At 44.3% G+C, this 13,564-nt stretch overlaps 1 protein-coding gene across 1 annotated transcript in view; it reads left to right on the top strand.

The window, feature by feature from the left end:
* The first annotated feature begins 9,065 nt into the window (after positions 1-9,065).
* Positions 9,066-13,564, top strand: part of LOC144689496 (androglobin-like) — an 87,407-nt gene continuing 82,908 nt past the window's right edge. Inside the window, exon 1 of the mRNA XM_078556632.1 lies at positions 9,066-9,160. The gene's annotated coding sequence lies outside the window, so the exon portion shown is untranslated. The remainder of the gene's footprint in view (positions 9,161-13,564) is intronic.

Genomic DNA, 13,564 nt, shown 5'->3' with positions numbered 1-13,564 from the left:
TGCAGCTCCAGCTCACCTGCAAGTGTTAGAAGTCCAGCGGCAGCAATAGGAGCAGCAACCTCATGTGCCACAACACACGGTTCCAGGCAGCAAGAGGCATAACCTTTTTGGGCAGCAAGAATGGACCATAGATTACCCAAGCACTGGGTTTACAGAAATAGGCTAACATACCTAGAGATGACCGATCAACAGTGAGAAGGGGCTTAGTCTCTCATGGGAAATTGTAACAGACATATGTGCCCTCCTCCACGACGATTTGGTGCAAAGATCCACTCAAAAATATGTATTGCCTGTTGCACTGAAGGTCACCTGACCCTAGACTTCTTTGCATCAGGCTCATTCAAAGTTCTGCTGCAGAACTGTGTGACATTTCCCAATCGGATATTCACATATGCCCTCTTCCCTAGGGTACTATTTCTATTTCTCTTTAAGAATTTTCCTTCAGCCAGTTGTCCAATATGCTCTTGAATGTTGATTTTGTTTCTGCCTCAGTTATTAACACTGGAAGTGAATTCTATAGCCTCATAAGACAGCTTTCCTCAGGTTCAGGGCAGCATGGATTGTAGGCAGATCACCATCAGAGCACCAATGGAGAATGTGGATAGATTTGTTACAGAAAGAGGTTCCGTTCCTTGAATATGCAGTTGGTGTGCAACCACTGTAGGATCTTCATGCACATCTGTGCCTGTTACCTAGAGAGTTGCCATAATTCATTCATCATGCACAAGTCAAAATTGTCGCAACTGTTCCACCTCAGCCCACAGTCCATGGATGGATACTGGCTGAGGAGATAGCTGCTGACACTATTGAGGCATCTTCAAACAGCAGCTCGGCAACACTACAGTGAAAGCCATCTTCAGGCTAGGACAGTTGTTGAGGAGGCCATAGGCCTTTTTGGAATGAGATTTAGATATCTCCACCACTCTGTGGCACTCTCCAGTACACAGCTGGCAGGGCTTTCAGGAAGATAGTGATTTGCTGCATGCTGCACAACCTGGTGCAGTGGAGGGTTGTGGCACTCGATGAGGAAGAGGGCAAGGAAAGGCCCAGTTCCTCAGAGGAGGTGGAAGAAGAAAAAGGGGAGGAACAGGAGGAGGAGAGCGAAGAAAAAGAGCAAGGGGAGACTGAGAATGCAGGGCTGCAGGCTGCAGGATGGAGAGTGCCTACATGACTGGGCCGCAGAGGAGCTGAGGAGTCCATGCTAGATGCCATTGCGGCCAGGACGTTTCCATCCAACACAGGAAATGGTGACCAGACATATCCCTGCTACCGGATGAAGCTCGATCCTTAACAATGATGGCAGGCAAGCTAACCTTGTTCCCAAAAAAGTCAGCACACATGGATGGTCTACTGGCTGCAGTCTACAGATGCCCAGGGGAGATAACGGTGACTTCTGTGTAAATGGTTATAATTATTTATTGCATATATTGTTAATAGTTTGGACAGAATTACATAAAAGATTTTGCTACAGTTAAAATAGGTTCAGTGAATTCTCTTACACACACTAATGTTCTAAACCAATGACCCAGTTAGTGATCTAACCGATGCAGTGTCTTCGACACTCAGACATTCCTATGCTGTGCCCCTCTTGTTACCTTGAAGGAGGTGGAAGCAGGCTGCTCTCATCCTCAGCTATACGGCTGTGAGGACTGTGACAGTTGGCCTCATGATGCAGGACCCGTTGGGGCCCTTCCTGCGACTGTACAGCCTGCATCTCTGCAGGGGCAATGGTCATCAAATGGTTCCAGTTCACAGGTGGTTCCCTGACAGAGAGGCAAAGAAATCTGAGGATAGTGAGATTTCCTCATAATGCAGGGAAACCTGACCCTCCTCTAAAGACTCATCAACCCTTGGCATGGTCTCACACTGACTTGAAGGGGTCTGCTGCAGGTACACAGCTGACATACCTTCCAGCCTCCATCGGGCCATCTCCAAGATAGTCCTGTTCAACACCCTTAACTCCGCTCCACAGACACAGAGTCATACAACCTGTGCAGGAAGTCTTACTGCTCTTGCAGGTGACTCTTCATGAGATTGGCCACTCTCTCATTGGTGGAGTTCAGGCTGTCGAAAACCCAAGACATGGTCGAGCTCATCATCATTATGGACTCCTCCATTCACTGCAGGTCCAAACACTGAGCCCCAAATAAGATTCCTGAGGTGCTACCTCACTATCTTGCGTTGCATCAGTGTGACTGTCCTCCTCCTCCAAGGGGAACTGTCCACAAATGCCTTTGACTCTGCCACCTCTTCCTGCACACTAGTGATGTGCTCCTCACCAAGTGCTCCCCAAACTAATTCTGCACCAGTGTGCAAGGCTCTGAGTTGGTAGCTGGTGAGCTCGTCTCATCTGACAATGTTCCCTTGGACAAGGTTTCCTCCCCACGGTGTCAAAGGCGATGTTCTCCTGGTGTTGGGACCGCACCATTGGCACCTGTGAGGGGAACACAACAGGCTAATGACTGAATTCACAGAGAGCCTCTTCAAACATAAATGAATGCTTTCCGCTGTGTACCCAGTGCTCAACCTGCTGACAGTCTCGGCTTTCCAGACATCATTCATTAATACCTTGCCACTCTCTAACCCACACCACCAACATAAAAAGACCCATTCCCCAAGATTCCCTCAGCAGGACAACCATAACCACAATATTGCTAAGAATGGCAGCTCCACAGCTCTATGCACCTGGAAGGGGCAATTCACCATCACCCACACTTTCGGTTGCTGGCATCCTTGCCATCATCATGGCCCTCTCCTACACAACTCTAATGGGTCCCAAATTTGCAGTGCCATCCCCAGTTTTGCTCATCATGTATACATTGTGCGTCCACTTCATCTGAAACAACAAGAGAGAAAGGGTGTTGAGTTGGAGGTGCGTGGTGATGGAAGGACCATCCACCAGATCTGCAGCAACATCTCCACAGTTGCATCCTTTCACATTATCAGTGACTTATGTATCAATGACCTGGGAAAATACTCCTCCAAGGTTGGAGGCCTTGCACCCATCAGGTGCTTCACATCTTGCATGCAACTATCCAAAGGTGGACACCGAATAGGAAAGTGGCACTCACCTGACTGGAGCTCAGCAGATCTCTGAAGCACTTGCAGCACTGCACCCAATTGTTGTGATGCTCACCCACAGCTCTCACCATCTCCATTATCTGGACCCAGGCTTTCTTTGTGGTGGCAGTGGGAAGCTTGGGCCACTTGGAAACAGCACATCCCTTCTCACGTGCATCTCATTCGGCAGTCTGCAGCACCAGTGTTTTGCTGCTCTCCCCTACAAATCCTTGCACTGTTTAAAAAAAAAAATAAGCATACAACAGCTCACACCAGAGCTGTGCAAGTACCTATAGCCCAACTCAACCACTGCACCCCTCACTCAGACTTCAAACCCTCTGCCCCTCACAACTCCCCTCTGACTGCAACTTCAGTGCAGGATAGCAACACACTGAGAACAGTGTCTTCAGGTCATAGACTGAGAACCTAGGTGCTGATGGTTCCCATGACTTATGGCTGCTGGTGGTTTCAGCCATCCTGGCAGAGGAGTAGAGAGGTCCGTGGATCACTATGTGCTTTGTTCACTCCATGGTTCATCAAAAGCTTGGCAGGATGGCATGCAGGTGAGGGGATGGTGTAGCAATGTGTTAACTTAAAAGTGATGTGTTCACCATGCACACAATTGATGCCCTCAGCATTGCTGAACAAGTGGCAGGGTGGCATGCAATGACACAGTGCGATGATGTGGTAAGGGGCCCAATGTCCTTGGGGGCAAACATGCCTAGGTTTGAGGTAATGCTGAATCTAAGCATGGGAGTTCTCAGTGTATTTCTATTCTGTGCTGAGGTTGCAGTCAGAGGTGTGAGGGGCAGAGGGCTTGAAGTCTAAGTTGGGCTGCTATAGGCATTTGCACAGCTGTGGTGTGAGCTGCTGTATCGTTATTTTTCCTTACAGTGCAGTGACTTGCAGGGGAGAACAGCTGCAGATTGCTCAGAAGTTGGTGTTCACAGTCAACATATGAATGCGGACACTAATGTTTTATGATTTCACTAAGCGTCACAACCACGTAAAAGTCATTTCCTCAAAATGGTGCGTGAGCTAAGAATTTGTTTGTGTGTGTGTATGTAGCCCCCTTTTAATTTGCGAGTGATTCAATTTAATAACCTAGCGGTCAAGCTTTATTCTTCAACAACAGAAAGGTTAGTTTATTAGGAAACTACTGCTGAAAGTTACTTAAGTAAAAGTGATAAAACTATTAACTAAAATACAGATACAGGTATAGGAATAAAGATGAGATTTTCAAATCAGTCTCTGTGAGATATCGTCGCGGGCCCATTGCTTGCGTTCCTTCTTTCTGAAGTGAAGGAGTTGAAACTTGAGGTTCAGTTTAGCATCTGCGATAGCTTCGGCAGTCAACTAGTCAATGTTTGCCTTTTTTCAGGTGGACACAGCTGGTTTTTGGGAGAGAGAAAAGGTTTCCTATTCTCACTAATCCTGCGATTACAGCATTTGCAAATTGCCTGGGCTCTTTCAGTAGAACAGCAGTTGATTTCTTAATATCTTCCCCTTTGTCCTCCCTTGGCCAAGGACCTTCTCTGATGTTAGCACTCAGTGTTCTTCCTAGGGATTCTACACCCTGCCTCCCTAGATGGCTTCTTACAGCCTCATTTATACAGTTTAAAAAGCACAAAAATGGCTGTTAGATTAATTTTCAAGGAGTCTTTGTTTCACCAGACAAAGAAGCTAATTACCATGTGGTCCTTTGAAGTCCCTTCCTGTCTCCTGTTCCCTCAAAAATAAAAGGGTTTTTCACACTTTTTAAAAGATTCAATGGGCATCTGTGGAATCTTTGTATGTTAATGACTCTTCGTAGCGAGCTCTAGAGATATGAGTCTGACTAGGTTTGAATAAATAGAGAAAGGTGCGAGGTTGCCTGTCCATACTTCCATTTTGAAAAGGGTTTTTAAAAATTATTTTACTCGTCATGGGTTGTGGGTGTCTCTAGCTAGGCCAGCATTTATTGCCCATCCTGAATTGCCCTTATTCAGAGGACACTTAAGAGTCAACCACATTGCTGTGGGTCTGGAGTCACATGTAGGTCAGACCAGGTAAGGGCAGAAGATTTCCTTCCCTAAAGGACATTAGTGAACCATTACGACAATCGTTTGTCATCATCAGATTCATAATTCCAGACTTTTATTGAATTCAAATTTCACTATCTGCCATGGTGGGATTTGAACCCAAGTACCCAGACCATTACCCTGGGTTTCTAGAATACTAGTCCAGTGGCAATACCGCCATGCCTCCACCTCCCCAATGTAATTCAATATAAAAGTTTGAAAACAATTATTCTTAAAATCTGTATTATCGTAAGTATATGTTCATGACGCTTAGGGAGAACACTTAATCTTTCCCAGGGCAACAATGCTTCAGCCATCAATTACATGAACACTGACTGACCGGTAAGAACTAAGTTCAGCTTCCTGGTCCACTGGTCTGCGAGAGTTCACCTTTCAGGATCGTTGCCAAGCAAAAGAAGCATTATGATGCTGTTGTAGGGCTTTTTATTGGGATCAAGAATAGAAGTTCCCACCTCCACAGTCAATGCCTTCCGGGTCCCCAAACACATCCGCACTCCCTCGGGATGCAGCAGCCCCAATTCCAGCACCCAATCTATGGAGATGAAAATTGTGAGAATGGGCTGACTTTCCGAAGTTGGGAACATGACTTCGGGAAATGGCCCAACTCATGCTTCCCGAACTGAAGATGAAAATTCAGCCCTGGGCATTAATGCCAATTTCTCAGCACAGTTGGAAAGTAGCGGTGACAAATGAAGATCTGTTCTGGAACAGTTTCTGTTCACTATGTAAGCAATGATTTGGACACATGGCAGAGGAGTAAATTTGTACAAGCTAGTAAATTAGGAGGCATAGTAGATAATTCTATGCTCTCAATCTTTTTTGGCATGAAGAAGTGGAGTAAACCTCTCAAAAAAATTAGTGCTTCGTGTAATGGGCATTTGGAGCAAGGCTGGTTTTTTTGGCCAGCCTGTGGAGGGTATGGTGCTCCATATCTCCCGATATTCACCAGGGTTATGCTTCAAATGTATTCCATGTTTTTTTCTTCCCTGCCAGAGTCCCCGAAATCTTTCCATCAGTTAAAACAGACACAAATAAATATAAATTTGCACTCACCTGTGGCAATGCTTCCAAATATTATATGCTGCACCAAAATCTTGTTCCATCAGTAAAACTATTATTCCTGCTGGACATGACACAGTCCCGTGCCAGGAGTTCCTTTAAATGAATGGCCATGACTTCTTGTCAGACCATGGCCTGCCAGCTCGGCGCCCTCAATGGCCCATTGGGCGAGCAGCACAACTTGCAGTAACCCTGTTGGCCAGCAACCCACCTGGCAGCTTTTGATTGGCCGATCGCCATATCATTGCATATTTCTCAAAGGCTGTGGTGGGAATCGGTGATCCGCGCACTTCCAGATCAGACTCCTGCCCACCACCACAACCCCAAATGTCTTCTAATCAAGGTTCGACACATCTTTTCATAATTTATCTGCTTTTCAATTCTATCCTTCTAGGAAAGTATCCCAGTGCATGGTTTGCTGTTTTGCATAGCTATGTTTATTCATTCATGGGATGTGGACATTGCTGGCTAGGCCAGCATTTATTGCCCATCCCTAACTGCCCTTGAGAAGGTCGTGATGAGCTGCCTTCTTTAAACGCTGCAGTCTATGTGATATAGGTACACCCACAGTGCTGTTAAGAAGGGAGATCCAGGATTTTGACCTAGCGACGGTGAAGGAATGGCGATATATTTCCAAGTCAGGATGGTGAGTGGCTTGGAGGGGAACTTCCATGTGATAATGTTACCATGTGTCTGCTACCCTTGTCCTGCTAGGTGGCAGCGGCCGTGGGTTTGGGAGGTGCTTTCTTAGGACCCTTGGTGAGTTCCTGCAGTTCATCTTGCAGATGGTAGACACTACTGCCACTGTGCGTCAGTGGTGGAGGGAGTGAATGTTGGTGGATGGGGTGCCAATCAAGCAGGCTGCTTTGTCTTGGATGGTGTCAAGCTTCTTGAGTGTTGTTGAAGCTACACTCATCCAGTCAAGTGACTCCTGACTTGTGCCTTGTAGATGGTGGACAGGCTTTGGGGAGTCAGGAGATGAGTTACTTGCAGCAGGATTCCTAGCCTCTGACCTGCTCTTGTAGCCACAGCATTTATATGGCTAGTCCAGTTCAGTTTCTGGTCAATGGTAACTCACAGAATGTTGATAGTGGGGGATTCAGTGATGGTAATGCCATTGAATGTCAAGGGGAAATAGCTAGATTCTTTCTCATTGGAGATGGTCATTGCCTGGTACGTGTGTGGATTGAATGCGACTTGCCACTTGTCAGCCCAAGCCTGGATATTGTCCAGATCTTGTTGCATTTGGACATGGACTGCTTCAGTATCTAAGGAGTCGTGAATGGTGCTGAACATTGTGCAATCATCAGCGAACATCCTCACTTCTGACTTATGATGGAAAGAAGGTCATTGATGAAGAAGGTTGGGACAAGGACATTACCCTGAGGAACTCCTGCAGTGATATCCTGGAACTGAGAGATTGACCTCCAACAATGACAACCATTTTCCTTCATGCTAGGTATGACTCCAACCAGCAGAGAGCTTTCCCCCTGATTCCCATTGATTCCAGTTTTGCTAGGGCTCTTTGATGCCACACTCAGTCAAATGCTGCCTTGATGTCAAGGGTAGTCACTCTCACCTCACCTCTGGAGTTCAGCTCTTTTGTCCATGTTTGAACCAAGGCTGTAATGAGGTCAGAAACTGAGTGGCCCTGGCAGAACCCAAACTGGCCAATGGTGAGCAGGTTATTGCTAAGCAAGTGCCACTTGAAAGCACTATTGATGACCCGTTCCATCACTTTACTGATGATTGAGAGTAGACTGGTAATTGACCAGTTTGGATTTGTCCTGCTTTTTGTGTACAGGATATACCTGGGCAATTTTCCACATAGCCGGATAGAAGCCAGTGTTGTAGCTGTACTGGAACAGCTTGGCTAGGAGCGCAGCAAATTCTGGAGCACAACTCTTCAGTACTATTGCCGGAAGATTGTCAGGGCCCAAAGATTTTGCAGTAACCAGTGCCTTCAGCCGTTTCTTGATATCACATGTAATGAATCAAATTGGCTGAAGGCTGGCATCTGTGATACAAGGGACCTCTGGAGGAGGCCGAGATGGATCATCCACTCGGCACTTTTGGTCGAAGATTGTAGCAAATGCTTCAGCCTTACTTTTGGCATTGATGTGCTGGGCTCCCCCATCAGTGAGGATAGGGACATTTGTGGAGCCTCCTCCTCCAGTGAGTTGTTTAATTGTCCATCACCACTTATGACTGGATGTGGCAGGACTGCAGAGCTTAGATGTGATCTGTTGGTTGTGGGATCGCTTAGCTCTATCACTTGCTGCTTATGCTGTTTGGCATGCAAGTAATCCTGTGTTATGGCTTCACCAGGTTGACATCTAATTTTTAGATATGCCTGGTGCTGCTCCTGGCATTCCCTCCTGCATTCTTCATTGAATCAGGGTTGATCCCCTGTATATTCTGTGCCCTTGTCACCCTCAGTGCTTCCTCCAAGTGGTGTTCAATATAGAGGAGTGCTGATTCATCAGCTGAGGAGGGGCGGTAGGTGGTAATCAGCAGGTGGTTTCCTTGCCCATGTTTGACTTGGTGCCAAGAAACCTCATGGGGTCCGGAGGCCCGAGTATTTACAGCATAGAAACAGGACCTTTGGCTCAACAGGTCCAGGTCAGTATTTATACCTTATTATGCTGTGTCATTACTTTTAGTGATTTATATGTGAAGCCCTCAATTCCTTTGCTCCTCTATGCCTTGGATATTATTATCCAAGCAGTTATGTGGCCTTTTTATTTTTCCTAACAAATTGCACCACCTCTCACATATCCATAAAAAAAATAATTTGCCAATTACACAGCCATATTGCGCGTTTATTAATGTCTCCTGTAATACATATTCTTCTGTACCAATACAGGGTCAGAACAACATGAGTATGCCAAAGAATTCCTGGGGGAAATTTGGGATGTACTGGAAACGGACGCAGAGCAACATGGCTTGTTTTTACTTAGGTACGATGCATTGAATGCAACTGTGTGAAGTTCAGACCTCCAAAGATGTTTCCTGAAATGTTGCTCATGATTATTATTTTCTTTGTATTATATCTATGGCAATGTACTTGGAAGTATTACTTGCATTAGTTAAAGGCGCTATGTTTCCACAGGACAGGATGAGGAAGTGAGCAATGGTAATGAAAATAGAAGCCCAAATATTAATTCATGATGAGCAGTGTGAGACGGTTTTGCGGTCAAGGAACTTCAGAAAATGGGTTTCCATCAGGCCCCAGTGCATTTAATTGCAGGGCTTGATTAACAATTTTTGTTTCAGTTTCTGGGCTGCAGCAAGCTAGACTGAGAGTCTGGCTGACTTTGGGCTGGAAGGCCTGAGGCACCAGGCTGCATGCAGGAGCAGAGAGGATGGAAGGAGAGATTGTAGATAGAGACCTTTGTAAGTTTTAAAAGGGAGATTTAATAAATTTAAACTTGATTTAATTTAATTACAGGAAATTAACCCCTCAAACTGAATTTGACAGATATAACCGTCAAGCAAAGATTCAGACACTGAATTAGCAAATAATACCAAAGTTAATTGAACATATGTAAAGCAAAATAACAATACACATATCAATTAACTAAAGACTTATCAATTAACTAATGAAAAGAAAGCAAAAGTATACTTATCAACCAAACCCTACAGACTTGATCCCCGTGCTGATAGGAAATTTCTTCTGTCCCTGAGGATATCAGTTATCACAACCTTTCGCACCGACAGGTGTTCGCTGCTGCCTCCAAAGGAAACTGCACTATCCGAGGTTCACATCGACAGGACTTCTGCCTCTGTCCCTGGACATAGTGCTACACTCATGATCTCTGTGCTGACAGGAATTCTCACCTCTGCCCCGAAGATCAAACTGGTCTCCCTTCATTTGGTTTTACACAACATGATGGTTCCTGTTACCCCTTTTTAAACCTAAAAAGACATGTCACCCCACCTTAACGAATGTTGCTGGAAACGGCTAATTGTTCAATAATGTTACAATTTAATTTAATTGATTCTAGCTAATTGCACACATTGCCTTAAACTTAAGACAGTGGATTTGCATCAAACTTTGGCGCTTACCTTAAGACTTACAGGCAACCCACTGATCAAACTAAAGCTGACTCAGTCAAGGTCAGTGTGTTCCTGAAATGATAAGATCCCATGGATTTCAGGCTTTTTCTTTCACAGACTCTGTGATATCACTTTTAACCCTTGCATAGAAATGTTAATGGAAAAATACAGAAATCCCACTTATTTGATTATTAATTACTTATCCTTCAATTACAGGGTAATTGAGGCGCTTCCTTCTAATATAATCACCTGTTGTAGTCGGTGACCACTTCATAGTACTATATTAAGTTAGCTTGTTGTAAAAAGATTAGCAGCATTAATTTTGCTTCTTTTCTGTTCACATGTTATTGCAAAATGGCCAAGTTAAGCAAGCACACTAAATCCTACGAAAATGAAATCCAAAATCTAGGCCAGCTTACACCTTGCATCGATCGGGGACATCGAAGTTCTGGAGACACAGTGGGGGTATGGTGGGGTTGTGCATAAGATGCCACCAAGAGGGTGGCAGACATTCAACAGCTGGGGCACAGAGACAGATTGTTGAGCCAGAGACAATGGTGAGGCTAGAGGAAAGGAGCAGAAAATCCAGGATGGGAATGCAGGGAATTTTGAGACAGAGGGATTTGGTGGTGGTGAGGTACTAGATGTGTCAGTGAAGTATTTGATCAAGTGGAGGTGGGGGAACAAATAAGCTACGTCCATCAGATAGATGGAAATGCCCTTGCATGCTTGATCCAGCAGTCTCATCTCGCTTTAAAGATGAGGAGAAATTTCTTCACCCAGAGAGTGGTGAGCCTGTGGAATTCGTTACCACAGAAAGTAGTTGAGACTAAAACATTGTATGTTTTCAAGAAGGAGTTAGATATAGCTCTTGGGGCGAAAGGGATCAAAGGGTATGGGGAGAAAGCGGGAGCAGGCTCTTGAGTTAGATGATCAGCCATGATCATAATGAATGGTGGAGCAGGCTCGAAGGGCCGAATGGCCTACTCCTGCTCCTAGTTTCTATGTTTCTATGTTAGCTGCCATATTTCCTGACTCATTTTCATATTTAAATGATCAACCCACCTTCTGAGAGTGGAATGGTCATTGACCCCCCTCCCCATCCCACCTTAGTTAAAACTGTAAGTGGGTGGGTTGGGGTCAGGTTTGAGACTTTTAACAATTTTATATCCCACCTGACCCAAACATTTGTTTTTGGGAGTTAGAATGCCCACCTAAAAGATAAAAATAGGTCACTGCCGTGGCAAATATAATTATCACTTGGCATGATTACTGTAATGCAGGAAACTAATTGGTGATTCTGCAAATATTCCTTTAATTGTGTATCATTTAATCAGATTATCCTCAGAGCCCCCAGACTCTCCATGGCAGTAGTATTTGCCAATAAATGTTCAACATTTTTCTTGAATTATAGGCTTGGTGAAATCATTTCAATTATACTATTTTTGAAGGGTTTTAGTTAGTTTACACAAAAGCTTCATAAAGATAAAATTGCACTGTTTAAACTATTTAGAAGCACAGCAATCAAATAAAAGTATCAAGCCTGTGCCGTGCTTGAATCTGCAAACAGAGTGTGGCCATTGGTGGTGGAGAATTTAGATAGCATGGGTACATCACATTTCTGGACATAATGGAGAAGGAGGAGCAAGAGTAGAAAAAGATGATGGCTAGTAATCTTATGACCGGTCAAGCTGGAGACCTTTATAACTCAGTAACATCTGAGGCACTGAGAGGTCCACATATGTATGAAAAAAAACAGGCTTGCAGTTCTATAATGCTTTTCATAGTGACAAAACATCCCAAGTCACTTAATACCCAATGAAGTACCTTTGAAGTGTAATCACTGATGTAAAGCAGAAAACATGGGCAGCCAATTTGCACACAGAAAGCTCAAACAGCAATGTGATAATAGCACAAAATCTGTTTTATAAATCGGTTGAGGGGTAAATACTGACCCATAATACCAGGGCTTCTTGGCTCTCCTTAGAAGTAGTGGGATCTTTGTCCATCCAAGAGGGCATATAGGGCCTCGACTTAACATCCCATCCGAAAGACTACACCTGCAACAGTGCAGTACTGCACTGGAGTGTCAGCCTAGATTCTGAGCTCAAGTATCTGGAGTGGGGCTTTAACCCATAACCTTGTAGCTACCCTGACCTTAGAGAGGACTAGTGTATGAGGAGGCTGCATTTCACAAAGTCGCCACCTCTCAATGGCACCTGCTCTTGCATCCAGATGTGCATTATCACTAATGGTGACTCCCGCATTGAAGTTCTGCCCCTGCACCTATTGGAGATGCCTTTGTGATCAGACAATATGCAATTCATCGATGCATCATAGAGATAAACGGTTGCTTCTATGTGTACATTGAGTTCAACAGCACTGTGAAGCAGCAGATGACAGGAAATAAACAGATGAGGAAAGTCACTTAGCTCATCGTTACTTCATCCATCTAGAACAAATCTTTTAATTCATTCACCACATTCAACTCTATGCTGAAAGATTCAAAGCTTCTTGTGTCCCCTATACTCCTTGGAGATCCTTCCAAAAATTGCTCATTCCTTATTTGAAGAAGAACTTTTATCAACCATCAAATATTATACTTTGCAGCTTTGACCTTGTGTCCCCAAGTTTTCACTTAAAGTTTAGTCCGAATGTTCCGTATCTACTGCATTGGATCACCTTATGTGCTTCTATAAGCTTGGTCATATTATTTCAAGGCTGGGACGCCCAATTTGCTTCAATTGACCATATAACCCAGTCTCCTAGAACTGGCAATCTTCTCTGTCCCACCTCCAGGGTCTGCGTGTCTCCAATTTTTCCTTAAAACTCAATTCTGTGATGCAAGGCATCTTCTCAACAGCTCCTTGAGTTCTTTTGTGTCTTACTGAACAAAACTGGAGAAAGTATATTTCCCAGATAGCTATTTTGTTTCCTCATTGATAGATGGTGTATTAACAGAAACAATAAAAGGCATATTTTCCATGATTTGTGTTACTTCAAGTTCCAAAATAACCAAGAAGAGTGATTGTATTGGCCTTGTAATCGATCAAATTAGAGAGAAAGCTAACTAATTGATGGTGCACTTAAAACTGAGATGCAGTTAAGGCTTGTCTAGGTTAGTCAGTATTGTTCTTAGAGTGTAAAAATAACTAGATATATTGAGGTACAACAGAAAAGCGAGATGTGGGTTTGTTTCTCCTGCCCTTAATTCCTGGCTGTATATTTTTCTCCAATAGCTAATGTGAGCAAATATTTGGCAAAGTCAGTACCCTAAAGCACAATGTGTTTCTGACCTCAGATGT

Source organism: Cetorhinus maximus, chromosome 14, assembly GCF_964194155.1.
Source record: "Cetorhinus maximus chromosome 14, sCetMax3.hap1.1, whole genome shotgun sequence".
NCBI classification, from domain to species: Eukaryota; Metazoa; Chordata; class Chondrichthyes; order Lamniformes; family Cetorhinidae; genus Cetorhinus; species Cetorhinus maximus.
Note: the sequence above shows the minus strand (reverse complement) of the source record. Positions and strands in the feature narration are given on the sequence as shown.